We start from the raw sequence: 25,607 nt of genomic DNA, 5'->3' as shown, positions 1-25,607 counted from the left end.
ACTCTGCTAACCCACTTGGGTGCAGATAAATAAGGAACATCACATTTCCCGGAGGATAGCTCAGCGGCAAGGTGCTCGCCTTGGAAGCAAGACGACACAGAGCGACACAGTTTCGATCCCTGGGTCCGCACTTACAAACCTCTGGGTATTAAGCATGTTATAAATAACCTACCATATCATAACACCTCTCACTCTTGAGTTCCTCATCCTGACCAAATCGCGAGCAACCAATTGTGCGTTACATATCCTTCTTCTGCTGTCATACAACCGCTTAAACCTTTACTGACTTTTTTCAGCTCTGCCAATTACCTCTGCCCTGTTAACTTTAACTGGCCTGGAGGCTCCTAACCTTTCTGGGGTGAGCTCATCAATAGGTCTCCTACCCCTCAATGCCACAAAAGGCGTGACACCTGTAGTAGAATGAGGCGTGGTCCTGTAGGCCCAGAGCATGTCCTGCACTAAATCAAGCAACATTCAAATTGGACATTTTTGCTAGCTGGGCCATCCCTTTCACCACCCTGTTAAAACACTCCACAATGTCATTCTGACATGGACAATACAATTCTGTGCTCTCATGGTGGACCGCTTGGCCCTTCAAACAATCAGCTACAAGAAACACTTGTGTATAGGCACGTTATAAATGCCATATCATATCATATCATACCACTTTGGACTTAAATTGTACTCCATTGTCGGTAAACAAACCTTCCACCCTGAAAATGGTATCCAGAAACTCAACCACAGACCTGGCATTGATGTCATCTGACCATCCTACGCAAGGCCACTTGGAGTGATAATTCATCAGCACAAACATGTATTTTTTCCCTTGATAGCACATTGAGAAAGGACCAATTATATCGAGTGCCATTCTGTCCCAGGGTTTAGCCGGGAATTTCACAGGACCCAACAGAGGTTCCAGTACAAAATGGAACTTGTCACCAGACGCACAAGGCATACCATTTTAAACCAAGAACTCTACCTCTGTATCCATGTTAGGCCACCAATATGTCTGTCTGCCTTACTCTCTTTTTGGTCATGTTTATTCCTAAATGCCCCTGTGAGCGATACTTAAAATGACACTCCTCATGCCCTTTGGTGGAATCGCTTTGTCCACTCTGCATAAAATGTCACCATACATCCGCAACTCATTTTTTACATGTTCAAACTTAGCACACACACCAGCACTCTGACTTGGCCAACCTTCTCTCAATAACTGGCAGACTTTGCCCATCTCTTCATCTGCACCGATTTCAATACAGCACTTATCTAAATCCAGCACTTCATTCTGGCTGATGGCTGTAATCATGGACCAACCTTCCGCACAAATGTGCTTCCAGGGGAAGACGCGAGGGACAATCTGCCACAACCTTCTTCGAGCCAGGTTCACAGTTAATGGAGAAATCCGACTCTTGGAGGGCTAATGACCACATTTCTCCCATTCAATGCATGAATGAGGGGCTTGTGATCAGACTTCAGAACAAACGTCATACTCCACAAAACAAATCTGAAATGATTGACTGCCCAAAAACACGCAAGGGCCTCCCTCTCCACAGTAGAATAATTCCTCTGTGCACCTTGTAAGGCCCTGGATGCAAACGTTATAGTGCATTCCTTGCCATCCTGCACTACAACAAGGACTGCCCGTAGGCCCACAGCGCTGGCGTAGAGGAGGAGCCAAGTGCCCCCCCAAAAGCTATGCCCCCATGTTGCCTATATGTTGGGAACCGGAAATTGCGACATGTGCAGTACCAGTGAGGATGTCTATACCGCAAAGAATCTTTGAGAAAAGGTATCCATTGAGAAAACCCTACATACATACACGAAGTAACGTTCTTCTGGAAGGAATCCCGGGAGAAGTGTGAAAATGAATGAGAAAGAAGACTGGTGACGTCATGTGAAACAGAACTGACGTAGTCTGAAAAGATACACAAGATGGGAAAGCATAGACATTCTATAGAAACTGAAGACGAAATATCGAAGATTAAGCAACATTTCCAGATCGAAATGAAGATGCTTGTGCGATGAAGCACCGAATAAAATGCAAAGTAATTTTATACTTGTACAGATGCAGTAACGCAAGCACATGAAGTAATCATAAGGCTGGGTACGTAGTGAATAGATTGCGGCGATGAGCCAATATATATACATATATACATAGGAATGTATAGAACCTGGATGTTCCACGATGCACTTTAGCAAGGCTTGAAACCCTGTGATTGGAAAAGGTTTCAGTGTGGCGCAGTTGGAAAATAGTTGATGGCAAAGGAAGAATTCAAGAAAGGCTGGCTGGCCCAGCACCAAGAGTCGAGGCCACAGTGAGCCTGACTGTCTGTTAAGAAGCTACAATGAACATGAGAAAGAAACAAACTTCTGTTTGAAGTAGAATGGGAAAACAGTGAAGGCGTCAAGAGTTCATCATTTAAGAGTATTGTATACAGTGAAAAGCTCGAAAATGTGGTCTCTAGTCACATGGTCGAGATTAAAATAGCTTTGGGTCAAGCTACACCGAAACCAGAAGACAAGACCATGCCACACTCCTTTTAATTTTCAGGTGCAAAGAGCTTCTGCAAGGCCAAGTTCAAAGCCTTAATTGAGTGGCAGACTGTAGGAGTGATGAAAATGTTGGGCTAATTGTGTGCAGAGGCATGACCACGCTGAACCCGCATGCACCTGGGGTGCCAGCCTGCGTGCTGTTATCATGTGGAATATTTCAGAAGGGAACAAGCGTGACAACCAATTATAGAGTACCCCGTATCAGAGAGCCCTACAGTTTGTGTAACCAATAAATCATTGTGTATTTTGTGACGATGAAGATGACTTGCACTTGGGATGGGCTTAGTTGTCAACCTGATGTTAGAGACCCAATCACTACACCTGGCTGTATAGAATGTATAAGTAGAGGTTCCCTGAAAGCCAATCACTTTCCCTGATAAGTTTTCTTAGTTTGCCAGGTAGTGTGAATTCAATGATGACGAGTTTTGACTATAAAAGTTATGTTTTTTATTAAATTCACCGAGAGTTTGCTGTGCGACATCGGATGATGTCCGTTGTACTCCCTGTTTTAGATAATTGTTAATAAAACAGAACAGAATTTTGCCATCTTTTTGAGTTATTTTGATTATTGATGTTTCAGTAACTTCCGCATCCCCATCCACCTCTAAGTATTGCTGCCCCTGACCCCCGTCTAAAAGGACCCAAGTCTATGGGTTCACTGACATTCGTCATCAGGATAGTCTTACAACATGAGCTAAACATGCCGAGGGTAGGGGCACTAGCAATGCTATTCTTGATGCTTGAGAATGCCCTCTGACACACCACATTCCCAACAAACCTGACATTCTTTTTCAACAGTTCCCTCAGAGGGGCACAAATGGTTGCAAATCCCTTAATACACTTAGAGTAATACTCTATTGATACTAAAAATGCTCTCAATTCATCCTTGTTCTGAGCCAAAGGAGCCTTCAACACTGCCTCTACTAAGCTCTACTAAGTCGACTTTGAGCCTAATACCTCGCCAATCAATGGCATGCCCCTAATACGACACTTCCATCATATTGAAGTTACATTTCTCTTGTTTAACAGTGAGGCCAGCATGATCTAAAATCTTCAAAACTTCACACACATATTCATCATGCCGTATTGGGTCAGAAGCAAATACCAAAATATCATCTTGAAAGCAATTCACATAGGTAAGCCACAAAACAGTTTTTCCATAACCCTTTGAAAAACAGCTGCAGCAGGTGCTCAACTGAAAGGCATCCTTTTAAACCTGTAAGCTCCAAAATGTGTAATAAATGATGTGAGGCTCGAGAATTAGGATACAATACAATCTGGTGAAAGCACTAGAAAAATCAATTGTGGAGAAATACTTAGCAGCATGCAGTAGTGTAATCAGTTCCTGTACTTTGGGTAGAGGATGTCAACCCTCCCAAATGTTGTTATTAAGTCACCTGAGGTCTACACACATCCTAATATTATCATCCCTTTTCTTGCAATAACAATAGGGGACACTCATTCAGCAGCTTCAATGGATTCAATCACATCATGCAATTCCAATTTGTCAAGTTCTGCCTTAAGTTTGCCCCTTAGCAACAAAGGAACAGGGTGTACTTTGTGCACCACTGGTATAGCATTCCTTTTCAAAATTATCTTGTGGCTGAACCCTTTCAGACAGCCCACACGGTCGGCAAACACTTTGTGAAAACAAACCCTCCAATCACTACTCACAAACATAACTGGTTGTGAAGCATTAGGATCAAGAACAATGCCTAGCCCTTTTTGGTGCCTCCAGCTTAGTAGAGGTACTCCTTTGTCTGCAACATACAAAGCTCCTTTGGTTGTTCTGTCCTTGGAAGTAATATCAACAGGCTTTGACCTGAATATGTGAATTATAGAACCACCATAACCTCTGGGACATATGTCAGGTGGATCTAACTCTCCTAGAGTGATGCCGAGGCAATACAAGGCATCTTCACTCACAACTGTGTATCTCAAGCCTGAATTAGCCATCATGCTTATCTCACGCGAATCAATCGGCACTTCACACCACGGGGCCTCCACATCTTCCCCGTCTACACTGGCTGTAAGCAAATCATTAACTCTCATGAATCAAATCTTCCTCATCAACAAATCGCACATCTTCCTTGTTCCTGCACACTTTCGGTAAGTGCCATTACTTGGTGCACTTGGTACATGTTGCCCCTCGGGCAGGACAACGTGAGCTGGTGGAGTTGTGGCCTGTCTGGCCACAGGCATAACACTTGATGTCCACCCTGGGGGCTCGTGCCCGGGAAGTTTTGGGAAGGACCAGTTCCAACCAGGCTGCGTGGATAAGTTCTTTGTTTCAGTCTCTTGCCTGCTTTACTTCCAACATGGATCACACTTCCACCGGGGGCATTCAAGGTCATGGAGTACAATGAAGATTGCTCAGCTAGTTTGGCCAGAGTGAGGGCTTGTTCTAGAGAGAGATCTCTCACCATCAGGAGCCTTTCTTGGAGGTTTTTGCCAATTGTGTATCTCACAATCTGGTCATGCGCCAAGCTGTCTGTGAGTCTACCGAACTCGCAATTCTTTGACAGTCCTCTCAGGGAAGCTACAAACAAGCTCACTTTCTCCCCTGGTTGTTGTGAGCGCGAAAAAAGGATATGTGGCGCATCATGACAACATAGATGCAAGGGCCGAATTGGGCAAGTAGCGCATGTTCTGTACCTTGGTAAACATCTGCGGCGTCCCCCTTCTCATCGCCAACAGGAATTGGAGGCAAGGTCTCAAAAATCAATTGCCCTTCCATGCCCAAGCAGTTGAGGCGAATGGCTTGTTTCCTCTCTGGATCAGAGCCTTTTCCACCAATTACAATTAAGTAGGTATCAAAGATGTTCTTCCTTTGCACCCACACAATTGACGGTTCAGGTGGGATGGGTTGCAATGCAGGTGGTGTTTGTATTGTTGTCTCCATCTTACTGCAAGGTTCTGGGTGCGTCTCCCTACGTTAAATGTCTCTGTTTTTTGTCTATTTTGCCGCTAACACAGTGTCTGGGAACTTCCCCGACAGGCTAGGTACAACAAGGACAGGAGCCTGGGGCAGAGCGCACTGCCAGGAGTGTTTTGCGGGTGATTTGGGCTGGTTCCCAATACTTACCACTGAAAGCGCAAGGGATACAAAGACTTCTTACTTGGCCAGTAGATGGCGACAGATGCTTGTGTTTGCAGTACCTGCCATCTGAAGAAAAGAAAGTTGTCAGCAGGCGTGGAGTATGCATCCGCTAGCAGGGCAGGGAAACATGAAGAAAGAAGCAGGAGCCAGGAGGTAGGTTGAGGCTTTATTCGGAAGCCTGCCCCAATGTAGGAGGCTCACCTTCTCGCAAGAAGGCAACCGCCAGTCTGGTGACCCACGAGCGGCGCGTCACACAGGGGCATTCAAAGGATACCTGCTGTACGGGGAAGAAGCCGGCACCCACGGGCCAGCAGAAGGACCCGAGGCTATAGATCCCCGCACCCACTCCTCGGTGGTGAGGGAGGGGTAGAGTAGAACGAAGAGATGGTCCTGCGTGAGGTCAGTGTGTGGGTGCACAGAGACACGCTAGAATTTAACACCAAGGGTGTGATATATGGGTGCAGTGCAGAGGTGGGAACATGTGAGAAGCATACATTTGTTAGCCACAAAACAACTGATTGAAAACAAGGCCTGGAGTCTTCTAAGAGCTTGTCATTTTCTAACAGCTCCCAAAATCTGCAGCAGCCATTTCAGAATATGTGCAGAGTGACCAGCTGTTATAGCCAGCCTAAGTGCTGAATGTTTTAATATGTATCATGGCGTGCACTGTAAAAGACCTGTAGGTGATTGACGCTCAAAATGCACATTTGCGATGGTGAAATATCTCAGTGGGATTTCTGATTTATCAAAGACAGCAACATGTCCAAACTAGTGATCTTAAGTGTTGAATAAGCTGTAGCTATTGTGGTCAATGTTTGAGATCAGGGCAATGGAATTGCACAACACAAAGATGATGACACCACACAACCCCACACAAAGACATGCAGAGAGCCCAGCATGTGCATATCTTGCTGATTAAAATAGGACATGCAAAGTGTTGTACTCAGCCTCCTTTTGCTCCAAATACTGTGTTTGATGGACTGATGAGGTAATTATCACCATGTGTAATATCCCTCTAATGAGGTTACAATTATGGATGGTGGGGACTCCTGCCTTAAGCAGGTCAGTCCAAAGATTGCTGATACCTCAAGTAAAGGTCCACTTTGGTGCTTTCATCTTAGAATGCGACTCATATTTTGTCGACAAGATTGTGGCCCCTGGTGGTCCTATGCTGGCCCTGCACTAGAGAGAGAGCAACCTACTATTCACATGGGAAATACTGAACTCTGCTATCTGTGGGGCTACGCGGGGGCTTATACGTGACAGCAACTGTGAGATCTCACCCTGTGTCTTGCTTTAATGTGGAAGTGTTTCGGCCACGAAATGAGAGATGCCTTATGATATGGCATTTATAACGCGTCTGTACACAAGTGTTTCTAGGCGCAACAAGACAAGGAGGGAGAAACAAAGGGGAGGACAAAATAACGATCTTACTAGGCCTTGTGTCATTCAGATCGCGCAAGTGCAGGGAAGTGGAAGGGGAGAAGTGCCAAGAGGAGGGATGGAGAAGTGCAGGAAATCAAAAGTGCAACCAGCGGGTGTCTCATAAGTGCAGAGAGAAGCGACTGTAGGGCTACAGATATAGACCACAAGTGCTGGGGGGGGGGCAAGAGGCACTGCGAGGTGCAACTGGACAGGCAGGGACCTGTGCTCATGTTCAGAGGGTGGCCAGGTGACCAGTGCGTGGAGCAGATGGGTCATCAACGGAGGCTTCAATCAGCTTTTCAGTAATGTTCAGAGGGTGAGGGTGGCCAGGTGACCAGCGCGTGGAGCAGACGGGTCATCAGCAGGGGCTATAATCAGCTTTTCAGTAATGTGCCACTAAGACCCATTAGCGTGCACTACAACATGATAGAGTCCACTGCCACTGCTATATGTGCTTGAGTCGCTAAACAGTGTCTCACGTTAACTATTTCACTGCCAAGGCTAGTTCCTATGGAGATGTACACAAATACAGCACCACAAGTACTAAAAAGAAAGAAATTAGGATTGTAGCAAGTCAGTTCTGCAGTATATTTACTAAACTATGTACATATGTATACTCTCAATGCATTCACTGCTTCATCCTGCTTGGCAAACTCTTGCATGCAAAGTACTTCATTTTGTAATATTTCACAGAAAATACAGGCTTTGTTTGGCTTCCTGTTAGGGAGAATTCTCCAGAATGGCTAATTTCCCTTACCTGTTGAGTCCATCAGCAGCTTTGCTGGATTTCTAGGGTTTCATTTTTTACCTGGTTAGAGTGTGAGCCTTTTTTTACCACTCTTACATGTGTTTTGCTGTGTGCTGTACATGTTTATGCTCCTGGACTATGGAGTCTCAACCACCCCATAGGCATCATCATTTTACTGTGTGTCACACAGCACCTTTAGTGCAGTGACACAGGGTTGTCTTTTCAGATTTCCCACTTTAAACTCCATTTTCCGGGACTGACTATTGTCTCCCAGAACATGTAAAGTTACCATTGACTTTACTATTCTTTTTAAATGTACAGACCCAGTACAACCTATCCTCCAATAGAGTACTGGAGGGGTTAATAGTTATCCCCTTTTGTCTGATTCTCATTGAACATTAGTATGTTCCCTTTTCTCTAAGATTTGGTTGGTGGCAGTGGTATCTACCATTTTTATTCTACCGCAGACTATGAAAATAGCCTTTGGTACCACTGGAGGCTATGGTGGTAGCCTCGAACGCAAACCCGGTAATCCACTTTTATTTTTATTTGGTTCCGGTTGAGTTGTTTTGCCACATCTTTTTGTAAAGGACTTTCTAGTGTTTTACTCTGCACGACAAACCAGGTTTGGTTCATTTGTTCGCCGTCCTTTGGTGGGCTTCTGCACAGAAGCCCTCCTTAGGCGCCTGAGTGTCTAGGTGGACAGGATGTGAGGGAGGGAGGGGTTTGAGGCCCCCTGCACAGGGTCTCCTTGGAGACCCAAGTCACACTTTTGTTTGATTGGCTAGGTGGCTGCCCTGCTAGGACAGCCACCCTGCTGTGTGATTGACAGCCAAGATGTGTGAATGGAGGATTTGGTGCATAAAAAGCCAGTCTCTGGGACTGAAAGGCAGAGTTGCCACTGGAATGAGAGAACCAAAGAGAAGCTGAAGGAAGATGACTGCTGCAACTACTGGACACCCGGTGAAGCGCTGCTGCAGGTCCGAATCGCCTGAAACTTCAAAGACAGAAGAGATCTGCAAGGAATCTTCTTCCCTTGAGCTTGGTGGGAACAACCAGCTCGTGAAACACCAGACATCGGTCCTCATCATGGTTGAATTTACTGTGCATCACTGCTGTAGATCGGATAGCCAGTGGGAAGAGAACCAGTTTGGGTTTTAAGGAGCGCACCTTTTATTCGTCGTTTTGCTCCGCTGCTGGCTTCTTCCCTGGGTAGTGCAGGACCTTCCAGCCATCCTCCTTCTTGTCCCCACAATGGAAGCTTCAGAAACCGCAAGCTTGCAGGAACTGCCAAGAACAACTGCCTCAGCTACATCATTCTTCTTCTTTAAAGGTACTGTGCAAATTCGGTTGTTCGTTCCATCCGACCGCGGTGAAAGTGCGGGAAATCTTTTGCCTCTCCAAAGGCTCATCCTTCTCTTCTCCTTTAAATAACTTTTCCTCTGACCAACTTTGTTTTGAACTCTTGGCAAAGACTTAACCGCAAACTATTGTGAACTGTGTGATCCTCTGCAAAGACTCTGAACCATTAACATTGGCCCAGACCGATTGACTTGAATCCTAGTTGTAGTAGCCTTTTCTAGATTGCCCTGCCTATAACTTGTTGGTGCTATTGATTTTGGATAACCTTGTCTTTTCTCCCTTTTAAATTGCTGGAGTGCCATTTTGCTCACACTTCATTTTGAGCATAACCCGTCCAGAATTGATTGGATGTCATTGTAGTATATTAAGACTATGATTTTCTGCTGATTTATGATAGTGAACTGTTTTATAAATGATGGTGTAAATAAATGTATATTCTTTTACTCAGAAACCTTGAATCAGTGTTTATTTGAACCATAGTAATTGTTGTCCTTTGTGTAATCTCTTGTACTGCTCACTTTACTCTTGAGATACGTATGGCTGCTCAGCCATCGCTGCCACTTTACTGTGTAGTACAGGCTTGTACCAAAGGTGAAATTGTACTTACACTTGTAGTCTTCATTGTGTGTAGTGTTCCCAAAGAGTACTGCATATGATTCTGCCTAACACTTCCCAAAATATAATTGTCTTTTTGCGCAGTACTTTGTAACTGTGTAATATGTTTTGTTCCAATTCAATGGGGCGTACTTTGCAAAATGATTGCAAAATATCAATCTCTACATGCCCAATCATTTTAAATGTGGCTAGAGGCAACAAAATAGTAATCAATGAAAACGATTCAGTTGCAATAGTGGAATGTTCGCATGGACAGGGTACACAGGGACTGGTGCATGCAGGCACGGATGCACCTGGCTCCTGTGCAGGGAGTTGAGCCAGATCAGAGAAGGGCCCTGGTTTAGTTTTCAGTTCTCTTGCACCACTGCCTTCGAGCGTACCTCCCAGCAATGGCCGATAAGCTTCAGAGCCGCTGTGCTGGTAGGCTGCGCTTAATCCACCAGTCACCATCTGGGAGCTTGGGAAGAGGGCTGGCCAGTGGAGCGGTCACTCACTCGCTGGACACCCAGTTAAAGCTCATAAGGATGACTAGAGTCTGGTGCTTTCTAAAGAAGGCTTAGCTATATGCTGATCTCATTCTCCGCTAAACAACAATCTAGGTGCATGACTAATCACACCTGCCAGAGAGGGAAAGGAACAGTGAGCCCAGTGTAACGTCCACTACCTCTGTCTCCCACTAAGTGCCACCTCACATTCCTGTCAAAAAAGCAGCTAATCCCACTCACATGATGACTGAATAATGGAAATGAATGACTGGAACCAAAACCCTGCCAAGAGAATGTCAGTGTGCCCTTCCATCATTTGGTAACATTAGTGAAGCTGCACACTTGACATTTGTGCCCAATCTAGTATAGCTTAGCCCTCTCTAGCTCTGCAAATGACCTGAGTTGTAACAAACCCTACAACCTGATTTTTGAATGGAGCATTGGGACAAACGTAGTAACTACAGCCCAAAATTAATGAACACTGCACATTCACTTGAATTACCTTGTGCTCCCATTCACTCCCTAATCACTCACACGGCAGTGAGAACTGCCACCATCTATGTGGCAGGCCTGAGCCTTTCCTAGAAGTCTCTCTCCATTGTATTTTTGCTGTCGGTGTGGGTTTGGACTGTGCATGTGAGGCCGCGACTGTGCTGTCATGATTTTGATCATACCCTTAATCTCAAGCACAAATGCAGTCTAAGTGCCCACCTGGGCCAGTGGCAGGCCTTGTTGCAGAGAATACTGCTGTACCTGACACAAGGCACTGGAGAGATTTGCATCACTGTGCTTAGTGCAAGAGAAACCATGACCCCAGCCACCTGGCAGGCTTACTATTGGACAACAATATTGTCATGGGTCTACCACTTTGAGCATCTAAGAACCGATTTCTATTAACCTTCTCTGTGTCATTAACATTAGATGTCATCAATATCGTTCCTGCAGATATCACTTAACCAACAAATACTTACAGTTGCAGTACAGAGTCTTTTATACTCATAACTAGATACACATTAAGAATGCTCTGACTCTTTTCATTTAACATTCACGTGTATGTATTCTCTTATAGAAATAATATATGAGCATTAGAAATAGCATATTCAAACAATATGCAGTACCCAATATTGTCAAAAAGTAGCTGAATAAAGTACTCCTACCCTACTACATTTCTCCTTCTGCCATCTAGAATGTTAAAACACCCTGGAAGCAATCAGCAATGTGTGTAACCAACTACAATTGTGGCACTGTAAAATCTAAAGTTATACTCACAGTAGTGCTGTCAGGACTGGCGAGCCAGGGGACAGGTGAGGTCATATCAATCCCTGTAAAATCATCTGTAAAATCAGAAGCGTTAAAAACTCTGGCAAAAGTCCTTGGCCAGTGTTAGGAAAGATTTCCATTGGGTGCAATTTCCCCTACATTTATGGACCCCCAAACTTTTTGCTTTTGCTTGGCTAACCTAACCTGACTTTTTCCAGTGGAGCACAGCCTTCAACTGCGCTCGCCTGGGCTTTTGCTCATCTGTAACCGGGAAACTGACAGGTCCTTCAGGCTGCCAGTACTGGGAAACTATGTTTCCCTTAGTCTTTGACTATGTTGCCATTTCTTGGTAATTTTTTTATCTATGTTCCAAGTACCTTACAGTACTGCGCATAGGGGTCTTTTGTTTTATGGCCCTAGACACCCTCTAAGGACGTTTTAGTGATTGTCAAGTATCCCTAGGACAAACTGGTGGCAGCAATGTACTGTTATAGTATTTTGTACTTCTATTTAATGAACCATATCACGATTACTCCGTTTGGCTCAAGACTGTGGCCTGTGCGGAAAATGGCCATGCCATGAAGTCTTTTGTTCTGTCCTTTGGTCATTCTATCCCTTTGCCTTCCCCAGGTCGAGCAGAAATTCCTTATTTGGGCATGCAGCATCCTGCTAAAACTGCAACTTTCGCTGCTCTTGCATGTCACGTGTGCTAGTGCCCAGGAAGAGGATTGGGACTGTCTGGTCCCAATCCACAATAGTAGTGCCAGTATTTCTGGTATGCCTGAATGGGTGGGACCACCATGGACCATGATTGGTCCAGGTCTGGCATGCATGCAAGAGAGCAGATCTTCCATTGGCTATCCCAGATCTGAACGTGAAATGAATCTTGGATAAGAGAAGGGGCTCTGCATCCATTCCAGGTCAATCACCAGAAGTTCACACCGAATTACAGAAGGAGACAATTATCCCGAAATGCTAAAGCAGACCTGTGGAACCGCTGAAGACGTGCTGGAAGGTTTAGCACCCAGAGCTCGGTTTTGTCCCGTCGAACAACTGTTTTTGCATCAATCATTTAAGGCCTGCAAGGGCGCTTCGATCCTTTGGAGTAGTGAGAACAACTACTCTCTTCACCTCATGATTACCCTTCCAAAGAGCTTCTTCGGTAGTGTTCCTGAGCCATCCAGTAAACTGACCAGCTCGAACCCGGGGTATCACTTAGGAGTTTCGCTGTCCCAAGTTGACACTCAAGTCTTAAGGAATCGCCAGCTTGTGTTACTGGGCCCTCACCCGCCAAATGTCATAGTCCTAGCTCCTCTGGGTCACGATTTAAGAGAGTGCGCCACGCTGTGTGAATTTGCAGTCCCTGTGTCACCCTGCTGTGGTGATGGGCATTGTAGGAGCCTTGCCTGCCTTCCCGCCTGTGCCCTGAGATGTGATGCACTGGAACTGTCCTCTTTTCTTCATCGAGAGCTGAGAAAAAGCTACTGTCCTGCCACAGATGATCGTCCCGTCCCGCAGCTGCTGAGAGTCAGAGCGATGTGCAACTGCAGGAGTTAAACCTACAAGCGACCAGGCCTGCACTGGCAAAATTTGGCCCGGACTGTGTTGAGGGTTGGTGAGTACTTGCATCACTTACCAGTGGCCCCCTGGTACAGCCAATGTTCTTTATGCACGAGAATACCTAAAAACATACTCACCTTAGCTGGGCTAGCCTGCGCTCCATAGCTATTCCGAAAACCTGAAAGTTGCTCTACCTGCAAGGGTAGACCCTCCTCCAATAGTAGAACACCGTTCTTTGTCACCTCAAGCCCCTTCCTGAAAAATTGCCCTGTAAGGATTCCTCTCTTCCATCCTCTGTGCTTCAATGGACCTTGGACAAAGTAAGAGATGGGGCAGCACGGGCTGGCTGTGGTGTGATGCCTTCAATGCATGGAATATATCTACATCTCTAACGTTTGATACTTTTAGGGAGAAATGTCTCTGATCTAAAACCTACACCACTACAATCTCACCCAAGTTATACTTAAAATAATAAATCAAGAAATTAAAGATAGCCCCCTTATTTTCAATACTGAGGACGTCACCCACAGCATTCCACATAACTACAGCCAGCATGCCTCCAGAAAGGACACATAACCTGCCTGCTATTATGACACCATTGTTTACATTCACAATGCACACAAATATGCAAATCTATAAAAGCATTTCTGAATAACTCATAGCTATTCCAGACAACATAATAAAATCTACTCCAATATAAACATGCACATTGTCATCGGGCATTGGATGAAAAAGAAAAAACACTCTTAAAACAATACAATTCACTTCGTTTTTCTGTGAAACCATTGACATGTGAAGGCATGAGAGAAACATATTGGGTTCACATTTGAATTTAACTAATTTAATTCTAAACTGTTGGACACCATTGGTTTCCAGCTCTGACGTAGATTCAAGCAAGTTCGGTAGGGTTCACTTAAAGGCTTGGTTCAGGCTAAAATCATTTATTCTGGAGAGGAAAATATCCTGATGCATTAAAGGATCACTCAAGCATGAGATTACAAAAGTGGAATGGAAAATGAATCATCAAGGTACTTTAATTGCCATTGAGAGCCATTTAAGGCAGAATCTTTAAAGCAGACTGTTGTGGTTACATTAACTGCAGCGTGGCCCCTGTATCGGCAGCGCGCGCTGCAGTCAACATATGGCGTGGGTACTTGCGCCTGCGACAGCTAGGCGTGTGTTGTTTGAATCATCACTCGTGTATAACACAGGTGCGGTGGCACAGTCATTGGGGCAAGCAGGAAGAGTGGTGGCTCAGGCACGGCTCACTGGCTACATATTTACCCAGTGGTGGAAATGGAAAAAATGTGGTGGGGGATCCCACAACACAAGGTCTGGGGGGTGGGGGAGGAGTTTGGGGGAGGAGGGGTGGTGCCCGAGGGGTCGGGGCTCTTAGTCGACATCCAGCAGTGCTGGAATACTTAAAATAAAAAATACAAACAGCGCCTGCGACGGCAGCATTGCCTTTTATCGCCGGCTTTGGCACTGTTATGTAGTGCACAATGCTCGCAGCATATACAACTGCAAAGAATCAGTTGCACATGCAGCGACCATTGTGCATTACACACCGGTGCCAAAGCCGCAGTAAAAGGCAATGCTGCCGTCGCATGCGCTTTTTTTATTTATTTTTTTTTTAAGTATTCCAGCGCGGTTCATGGGCTTGGGCGGCTGACTCTGGCCAGATCCTGAGATCCGGCTCCATATCTGGTGCCGGATCTCGGATCCGCCGAGAGCTGGCCCAATGACCAGACCTGTATTTACTTAATAAAGGTACGTTGCTTAACTGCAGCGTCCATTTTCATCTGTATCTCCCCTGCTCTTAACACAGCAAACTGGCAACGAGCTGGATCAAGTTTGTTTTTCCTTTCATGCTCCGTGTTGGATGCATCTCTTGTGACACGTCGCCGCCCAGTGGTTCTTCTTGGGATTGCTGGCTGCATAATTTGAAAGGACCGCATCTTTCAGGAACTTTCACTTTTTCTTATGGTGGAATTTCCAGCATCATAGGGAATGAAAGACTGATATGAGTAGAAGATGCAAATAATGTATATGGATATTAACTGCTGAGTGTACAACTATTAGCTGTGAATCTGAGCATAAGGATACATTGTAAGGCTGAGTGAGTGGCGACCGCTCATATAACAAGTAGTGTTGTGCAAACCATGGAAGCCACTATTCAAGCTTCCAACCCACCACGGAAGAGCCCAGGAGAGTGTGGGAACAGTGGAAGAAAATATTTGATTCATACTTGATTCTTGTGGCGACAGAACGAGCCCTTTTGGAGCTGCTTGGGCCCTTTGTTAATGTTGTCGTGGAACATCATTTGCTTATTTCTCGCCAGCAGGAATCGGACGAGAAAGTCATTTCATATGTGGCAACTCTAAGAGAGGGATAACGAAACATTGTGCTTTTAGCAACCCCTGTTAACAAATGGGGATTTGCGGGAAGAATGGTGCACAAATCCCCGTTTTTCAGTGCGCAAATTCCATGATTCAGCCCCCAAATCGCAAGTGTGGCGGCAGATCATTGGGGTAAGCAGGAAGAGCGGTGTCTCGGGCGCTTCTCACTGGCTACATAAGGTATGTTGCTTTACTGCAGCGTCTCCTTTCATCTTTATCTCCCCTTAGCTCAGAGGTCTTCAAACTGTGGGGCGCGCTCCCCCCCGGAGGGGCGCCAGAGCCCAGCATGAAATGTAAAAAAAAAAAAATACATTTTGTTTTTCTTTTTTTTTTTTTTTAGCTTGGAGGAAATGGAGGAAATGGAGGAAATGGGAAGGGACAGCTCACATGGACAGACTGGACCATAAAACGGTCTTAAGCACCAATGAAAAAATGGCCAGCAGTTGCAAATGGATATTCAGTCCTTTAATCACAGACTGTTTGAATAGTACCCAAGGGGTTGTTTTTTGTTCAAATTTTGATTGGCCTACACTAGCATTTTGCATTTTTGGTACGCTCATCGCCCTATTGCCTTATAGGCCAGTCTAAGCCTGCCGGCTGATCCATAATGGTTGAGGGGGCGTCCACCCACTGGCCACCTCACCCATTATAGAGGAGCCAAGTAGCCAGCCCAGTGAAACACTGAGCACTCCCTCAGCTGCTTTTTACAACTGTGGGAGTGCTCCTGGGCTGGCTGAACTGTCAAAGGGAAACACTGTTTGCCTTTGACAGTTCATTTCCCCAGCCGCACATGATCACTGAGCCATGCAAGGCTGGGGGCGTTTTGCTTCGCCAGCCTTGCATAGCTCATTGGAAAATCTGGCTGGGGCACTGCATGTATGTGTGTATGACCTGTATGACCTGGTATGACTCTGACCTAGCTACACTTAAACGTAAGTGTAGGGCAGCTGAGAGGAAATGGAGGACTTCCTGTTCATGCTCTGACAAACTGGCCTGTCGCCTGCTACAAAGGCAATACCCACTCTCTGTCCTCACCAAGACGAGAGTCCACATTCAAGCTCGTGTCTCTGTGGCATTTAACAACTCGGCAGAACTCTTTAAAATCTGCAAGGATTTGGCCAACCCTGCTGCAGTCTCTACCCCTCCTGTTTCCTCCCAGGCTCTTTGCAATGCCCTTCCTTGCCTCTCACTTCATTTAAAAAACCCAGGACATTCTGTCCACCCTCTCCACCCACATCCCTCCTCTTCCCTCTCCATCTGTGCTTGCTGACCCTCCTTTAGTGACCCTCCCACCATCCTTCTCATCTTTTCCGCTTTTCACCCCTGACGAGGTCGCTAGACAAGTCCGATCTATGAAAGCCTCTTTAAAACAGGTTCATCCCTGTTCCTCTAAAACCATCAAGGACCACATTGATACCCTCGCTCCGGCCCTTGCTGATGTTTGCAACCACTCCTTTGACTCTGGATCCTTCCCTTCCCCTCTGAAGCACTCCTTTGTGCATCCTATTCTCAAGAAACCCACAGCTGATCCTTCTTGTCCAGCTATCGCCCAATTTCCATTACTCCCTTTCTTGGCAAACTCCTGGAAATGTTGGCCATCTCTCAGCTTAACCTTCATTCCAATTTTGTTGGCTGTCTCCAAGACCACCAGTCTGGCTTCAGAGCTGCTAGAAGCATGGAAACTGCTCTCCTGAACATCCGTGAAGATCTGCTCTCCAACCTTGACTCTAACATTCCCTCTGTCCTCATCCTCCTCGATCTCTCTTCTGCCTTCGACACGGTCAACCATACCATCCTGCTCAACCGTCTCTGTGAAAACCTGGGTATCACTGATCAGGCTCTAGCCTGGCTGACCTCTTTCCTCTCAGATCGACCCTCCCAGGTCCAACTTGGGTCCTTCCTTTCATCTATCTTCCTCTCTACCTGTGGGGTTCCCCAGGGGTCTAACCTCTCGACCTGGCTTCTCAACCAATAACTGGCAACTCTCGCCCACTGCATTGCCACTTTCTGCTCAAATTTCCAGTGCTATGCTGATGACACTCAACTCATTTTCAGGCTGCCCTCTGCCACCTCCTCTCCCTCTCTCATCTCTCATTGCCTAACTGCCATTCAAGATTGGTGTGCCGCCAATGATCTTTGTCTGAATGCCAGCAAGACGGAGATCCTCCTCATCGGCACACCTTCACCAACTTTTCCCCTCACTCTCTGGCCGGCCTCCCTTGGCCCTCCTCCTACCCCCACCTACGAGGCTAAGAACCTAGGGGTCATCTTTGACTACACCCTTTCCTTCTCCGCCCACATCTCTGAGGTCTATAAAAAGTCAAATTTCCGACTGCACCTCCTCAGAGGTACTCTGCCTTTCCTCTCCTCCCCCCAAAGCTCATGGTATCCCAAGCTCTGGTACTCTCTAGCTTGGACTATTGTAACAGCCTCTTTCTAAATCTACCTGCCGCTACTCTCCGCCCTCTGCGACTAATCCGGAACAGGACTGCAAGACTTGTCCTTGGCCTCAAGCCCTGGGATCATATCTCTCCAGCTCTGAAATCTCTCCACTGGCTCCCAGCGGATGCAGGGATTAAATTCAAAACCCTCTGCATTGTCCACAAGGCTTTCTGGGCCCTGGGTCCAAAATACCTTCAGCCGTACGTCTGCAAATACCCCCCCTCTCGAGCTCTTCGCTCCTCTACCTCCAACTCCCTCAGGGTCAGTCGTTTTTCAAAGAAACGAGCTGGGGCTAGATCTCTGTCTTCGGCTAGGGCATCCCTCTGGAACAGCCTCCCTGCCACTCTAAAACTTGAGGAGAACCATCTCCAGTTCCGGAAAGCACCGCAAGACCTTCCTCTTTTCTTCTGCCTTCGCTCCCCCCAACCCCCGTACCCTGCTGATCTGTTCTCTCTTGGCACCGTGCACCTGGCCACCCTCTGTCCTTCGGGCCCAAGTACCTGCTCACCCTGCCACCCTCCCGCACTGCCTCAGGGCCATCCCTTGCACTGGGGTCTGTATCTGTACCCATACAGCCACCCCCTTTCTCTTCCTGCACTTATCGGACCTACCCTGTCTGCTGCCTTAAACCTAGCACTTGCAAATTGCTGGCTGCGTTACCACTGTTTGTTGCCTTTATTATTTATTTATTGTTATTTATCTGTTTCTCTGCTTCGCACTTTCCACTTCTCCCCCTTCCATGCACTTTTCCCCTCTCCCCTCTCCCATGCACTTGCGTGTTCTCAATGTCACTGGGCCTAGTAAGATCGCTGTTTTGTTCTCCCGTTCCCCTCCCTTGCCTTGTCGAGCTCTGAAACACTTGTGTATGAGCGCGATAGAAATAAAATATAATTCAATCAGTCAATCAATCAATATGTGCGAGGGGGTACTCATGCGCCTCCTTGCACATATGGGCAGAGCAACCTGGAGTGGTGTATTTTAGCAACCACGCGCAGGCACCTGCAGAAGATAAGTTTATGGCGATTTATTTTTTATTTAAATGTGTATGGATGTGTGTATGCTTGTGTTATGGGACTGTGGTGGGAGCAGGATGGGCGGCAGCACTGGGATAGTGGTGGGAGTAGGGCGGGGAGAGCTCAGAGTCTGTACTAGGAGTAGGGTGCCGTGGCGGCACGCAAAAGTTCATAGCGATTTCCACATACTCTCCATTTGGCACTTTTGGGGGGGCCCGGCCTGCCCAAACTTTGCTCAGGGGGTGCCCAGGCCAAAAAATTTTGAAGACCACTGCAGTTTAGCTGAACACAACACAGACTGCACAAAAAGAGAAACATTAGTTCAAATCATATGATCATAAGTGTGCTGGAATTAAAATGATCAAAATGTTAGAGCTTATGAACAAAAGAGATGCTGAAGGAGTCTGGCCACTAATTAGAGGGGAAGATACCCCCAGGGAAAAACACAACTAAACTCCCGATTCTGAGGATGACTGGTGCAGTCATATTGCAAGAATCTTCACCCCAACGGGGTCTAAAAAGGGTCCGGGTAATCAAAATCGCCTGCCTAACTATGGGAGAGGAGTATTTCACAAAAGCAGATGTTATCAGCATAATCAATGGATTGAAATGCTCAAGGGGCCCGGGGCCAGATTGTACAGCTAACATACGTAAAGCCCAACTCGATTTATGGACGGATAATCTCTTTATTTTACTTGATAAAATCCTTTACACTTCTTCAATTCCTAGATTTGGGAATATGGCACATTGTGACTACATATAAAAAGGAAGCAGCCAGAACCCTGGAAATGATCATCCTATTGCTCTGTCAGTTGTGGGCAGTGAAGACTTTGCAACAGGCTTATTGACCCACCTATATATCATTGGATGATTAGAACCGGTCATGCTACAAAAAACCAAACATGTTTTCGTAGGTGTATAGCGACATTAACTAATGGCCTTTTGCAGGAACTGTAACTCGTCGCAAAGCAAGCGAAGCCGTACTGACTGAGATCACACAGGATGCGCTAGAAATGGACAGCAGGGAGTTCCCACAAAAGGGAAACAATGTGCAGGCAAGGCTTGATATGGACATCGGAGAGCACTGCACAAGTGCTATGCATACTGCACCCATTTGTAGTAAATGTGAAACCTGCAGTAAGCAGTGTTAATTTATCACCTCCAGTTAGCAAACAAACTGGAAGTTGCATTCAATTATCATCCATAAAATCCCTGTAGTGATCTACTATCAATAAGTTACTTAAATTATCATCAGTAATAGTTAAACGTGCAAAGGCATACCAATGTCAAAGACGAAACTAGTAAAGAAACCACATCAATTCATTTGCCGTTGAGTATACAGGCGAACGGCAAAACCATTGGTGGGATTACTAATTCACATGCTGACCCAAAGGCACAAATCAGTCCCGACAATATTGAGTCAAATAAACAGAACCCACGCCAACAGATGATGGAGGTCATAACAGAATATGAAAGCAGAAGCAAGGAAATTACTGGTCGACCTGTGAACCCCCACCCAACCCCGCGTGTAGTGTTGCATGGTGGGAGTGTCATTTCAAGTGCCCATTCAATTGAACTGCCTGGAGTCCACCATAGCAGAGCTACAGAGAGAGGTGTTAGGTTTACATGTCATATCATTTTTTTTATATGTGTTACAGACCTTTGGAGTGTTTATTATGCTGTGTTCCATTCATGCATACACATTCCGAGAATTCCTGCATCCTAGGATTCTCTCGGAATGTGTATGTACTGCATGCATTGAACTGGCAGACAGTTTGCCTTGTGTACCTTAAGCTGAAGGTGCGTCTGCTGCCTGTGCATAGTTTAACTTAAATAAAGCCTTTTGTTAAACTCCTTACAGCATCGGTCCTATCTCAACACTGGCGACGAGGACGAGCCCTGTTTACACCCAGCTGTTCCCTGCCCACAGATGAGAAGAAAAGGAAGGATACAGCCATCAGCACTTCCCTACTGAAGACTTCAGCACCGCGCTGTGCCCTACGAGCGCCGCTCCTCCCTGCCTGGGAGTTCAGAGCGGCGCACTCTCAGCATTTTGAGCCGGTGCACCAGGCAGCAGGCGCTGCCCCACATTCCAGGTCAGAGGGGGGGTGCCCAAAAATAGGGGGTGGAGCCTACATCAGCATTGGAAAAGACTCCATACTCATGTTCATGACAGAGTGTGTGTGTTTTCCCGAATGAGAACCACACAAGAGGTTTTATATATTTTGGGAAATGCTAAGGAAATCTCAAGGCCTCTAGGGGAAGTTTCCACCTGAAACAATTTCAAAGACTGCAAGTGGTTGCCCAGCAACTGGCACAGCCTTCTGTCTAGGACAGAATTTTGACATTCCATTTATTTATTGTGATGCAACAAATGGTCTTTTGCTGAGCACCCTGTTTAGAGCCCTCAGGCAGGCCATACCCTGCACTGATGCCCATTGTGATGTCATAATTGACTGTGCTCATCACATCAAGTTCTTGGATTTTGTCAGGCTTTCCAGCTCTTCCTATTCTGCCATTGTTCAGTGTTACACTGCAAGACCAAGAGCTCACCTCTGACTTTGACATAATGGCGGCGGCAATTCCTCCGCCAGCACCATTCCTCCCTGAACCCGGGAAGCCCCCAGTCAGATGCGACAGATGAGTCAAGATGTTCAAAAATTACATTATTGCTATTGGGGGCGATAGGTTTAGCTCTGCCAGGAAGAAGGCACTTCTTTTACACAATTTGGGTCCGGAAGGGCGCATTGTCTTCGATGGCATCACACGTGTGGTGGAGGACGGATCTGCAGACGCTGATGAGTATGTAATTGCTTTGAAAAAGATGGGAGATCACTTTGAACCCAGGAAGAATGTGACATTTGAAAGACACAAGTTCTTTCAACGGGCACAGGACAGTGCAGAAAATGTGGAATCTTATGTGGCTTCATTGAGGACATTGAGCCACACGTGTGACATTGGGAACCTCACAGACTCCCTCATAAGGGACCAACTAGTGCGCTGCATCAACAGTCCCAGGGTACAAGAAAAGTTGCTTGCCAAGGATGTGTCGTTAGAGCAGGCGGTGGAGTTGACACGCTGCATTGAGCAAACCTCTCAATACATGAGGGCAATGAAAATTGACGAGCAATCATCACACAGCGTGGCACAAAGGGTATGTGCAGTCATGCCAAAGAGTAAAGAGAATACCAGGAAGGAGCGGTGGAATCAGAAGTGCTCTAGATGTGTAAGTACCAGGCATTCATAACATTTTCCATCCTGTGCCGCAAGAGTTGCAGAATGCTACAAGTGCAAGTGCAAGGGTCATTTTGTGAATATGTGTAAAGATGCTTCGGTGAATTGTCTTGAACAAAGAGACACAGAATACCAATCTTCCACACAGCCCCTGCAAAGAATGCAGATGAGCCGCCTGTCCAGGAGAGAAATGCTAGGCAGGTGTTCCAGATTGATGCTGTATCAGGTGATGCCAAGGGACCAGTTGACCATTTCATGATTGATGGGTGCCACATCAAGATGAAGGTGGATTTGTGTTCGCCTTGGACCATAATTTCAGAAGATACCTTCAAGAATATTCTAGGCAAGACTCCTGATCTTCATCTTCCCGCTGAAGTACAACCCTGCGGTTATGGAGATGCAGACATTGATCTCACTGGCGAGTTTCATGGCACAGTATCTTACAAAGGGAGAGAATGTTCGGCAAAAATTCTGGTTGCAAAGAAAGGAGCATCATTACTGGATTGGGAAGAGCAAAGGGTATTAGGTGTCCGTATACCAGCAAGTGCATCAGAACCTGTAACTATTGCAGACATTGAGGACAGGTGGTCAAATAGTTTCCTGAGGTTTTCATGTCCAGCCTAGGAAGGTTGAATGACTTTGAGCACAACATAAGGCTCAAGCCTAATGCACAGCCGGTGGTGCATAAAGTGAGGCCTGTTCCATTTAAACCATTGGCAACAACTCCGTGAGGAACTTCAGAGTTTGATTCAAAAAGGTGCGATTAAGCGCATCAATGGAACGGAATGGCTCTCCCCTGTGGTCCTAGTAACGAAAAACAATGGTAGCCTGAGACTATGTGTTGACCTCAGGGACCTTAACAAGAACATTTCCATTGAAAGGCACCTTCTACCCATAATTTCTGAGACTCTGGCTACACTTGGCGAACCTAGTTCGTTCTCAGTAATAGATCTCTCTGCAGCGTATCACCAGGTGCCGCTATCGGACAAATGTCAACATGTATCTGCTTTTGTCACTCCGGAGGGCACGATCAAGTATTTGCGCATGCCTTTCGGACTAGCATCAGCTGCTTCCGTGTTTCAACGAGTCATGGAGGAAGTACTTAAAGGTCTGAAGAATGTTACTGTGTTTCAAGACGACATTTTGGTCTTTGCTAATTCAGAGGGTGAACATGATGTGGCATTTAGGAATGTTCTTCAAAGGTTGAAATCTTCAGAGCTGACGGTACAAAGAGAAAAATGTCGCATTGGTCTCAGGGAGGTTGAGTACGTGGGACACACAGTGTCAGGTCATGGTATATCGCCTAAAACCAATCTTGTGAAGAATATATAGGAAGTACCTCCACCTACCGATAAAGATCAACTCAGATCGATCATTTATGGGTATGGTGGAGTTCTATCATAAGTTTGTGGAAAAATGTGCCACTATCTCAGCACCCCTAAGGAACTTATTGAAAAAAGGAGTGAGTTTCAAATGGGCTCCTGAGTGTCAGGAAGCGTTTGCTGCTATAAAGGAAGGGATATCAGGAGCACCATCTCTTGGTGGTTTTGTAAGCAGTAGGAAAACTGTGCTTACGGTCGATGCTAGCTTGATTGGGTTAGGAGCCTCATTGTACCAAGTGGACTCGGGGAAAGAATGTCAGGTGATTGCTTTTGCTTCCAGGCCTCTGAGGGGGGCTGAATGTAATTATTCAGTAATAGAAAGAGAAGCATTAGCATTGTACTGGGCCATTGTACATTTTAAGTTTTTTTGTGGGGGCATGTCGAGGCGAGTTCCGTTCCACGCAGAAGCAGCACGAACTCCTACCTCCCCTTGGCGGTCTTGGTGCCTGGATTATGCAAACGCAGGTCACCGCGACCCCCACGGGGAAAGAGGGTTGGGGTCCTTGGATTGGATGGGTAGAGGGTTGTTAGGTACACCGGGTTGAGGTTTAGGGAGCGGTTATGGATAGGCAGGGGATTTCTAGGAAACGCATGCTCCTTGGCTCTGTCCTCGGCTAGCTGTTACAATAGGCAGAGGTATTGCAGCCTTCACGGCTTTTTCCACATCACATGCATTCCCTCATGCATGCGTTACCCTTTCTGAGATCAAGACATGCATTCAACATTCATGCATGTGTTACCCACTTGGTGTTGCAGCCCCACACTCTGTTATAATCAGCACAGAGGTGGAAATTTTGAATTGCAGGTTAGAAACAATAACGTAACAGTATGCTGTTCAGTGTTTCCAGTTGTTTAGGAAAAATAAAACAAAATACTGGATTGGAACGAGCACTCCTGCGCGTGCACAACAAGGCAGACTGTTTTCATGCATAGGCAAATAACTTATAGGCACTTAGCTCTGGCTTCGCCAAGCGTCCTGCTCCCTTGTGGTTTGGACGGATTCTGTAGGCTGCTAGGGCTGAGGCATTTTCGTTCCTGACACACACAAAAAGAAAACTGTTAGTGCGTGCCCCCCTAGAAGTGTGTAGATCCTGTCTCCCAATCAGCCCAAACAATGCCCGCAACTGGCAAGCATAACGTAGCATGCAGTTAGGGGTTAGTATGTTGAAGCATTCCGCTATACACTCGTGGTCGCTTCCCAGAAGTTAGTATTTCAAAACTGGTCAGAAACCCGCTCCGGAAAACTTCTGTAGCAGTAACACTAGAGCGGCACTTATCTCATGAGGCGCGGGGCCAAGGAAGGTGTTTTTCCGGCGAGGATGGGCCCCGCGAGGGAGGTTTTGCCGGAGCTCCGCTGAATGCGTCCTGTCCGATGCAATCTCAAGCGCGAACAAGCGTTCGCGGGTTGCGCATGCGCGGTGGCTCGTTCGCGCATGCGCAATGCCTTGGGCATGGGCTTGGGCGTTGCCTGGGCCATTTGCAGGTCCCGTGTGCCTGGCTTGTTCCAGAGAGTCGGCTGGGCAGCTGGGGCTGTGGTCCTATGCCCGGAGGCTGCTGGGATTTGAAGTCCTGCTACGAGCCTCTTCTTGCTTCTAATTGTCCTGCTATTACACAAAGCACATCTGCAACCTGGACACAAATGACATCTACTTAATGGCTTACCCATACCTGTTCCAGCAGCAACTTTATGCTTTCCTTCATTAGTGTTTGCCTTTACGACAGGGCAAGAGTTTTTAGTGAAGTCTGACCATAAACCGCTAGTTCAACTTTTAAGTAGCTGTGATTGGGCGAAAGGCTCTCCCAGGATTGCTACATGGATTGTGCGATTGCAAGGATACAATTTTAAGATTGTTCACATTCCAGGTAAAGAAAATGTGGTGGCCGATTGTCTGTCTAGAATGCCAATGAAACACACTGATGGCACATCAGAAATAGTCATGGAAGAAGATATAACTATGTCAGACATGTCAGCAGTTGCAGTGGGGAAAGATGCATGGCTAGAAGCAGAAGCATGTGACACATCTATCAC

This window comes from Ambystoma mexicanum, chromosome 5p, assembly GCF_040938575.1.
Source record: "Ambystoma mexicanum isolate Mex_15411 chromosome 5p, UKY_AmexF1_1, whole genome shotgun sequence".
In the NCBI taxonomy this organism is placed as follows: Eukaryota; Metazoa; Chordata; class Amphibia; order Caudata; family Ambystomatidae; genus Ambystoma; species Ambystoma mexicanum.
Note: the sequence above shows the minus strand (reverse complement) of the source record.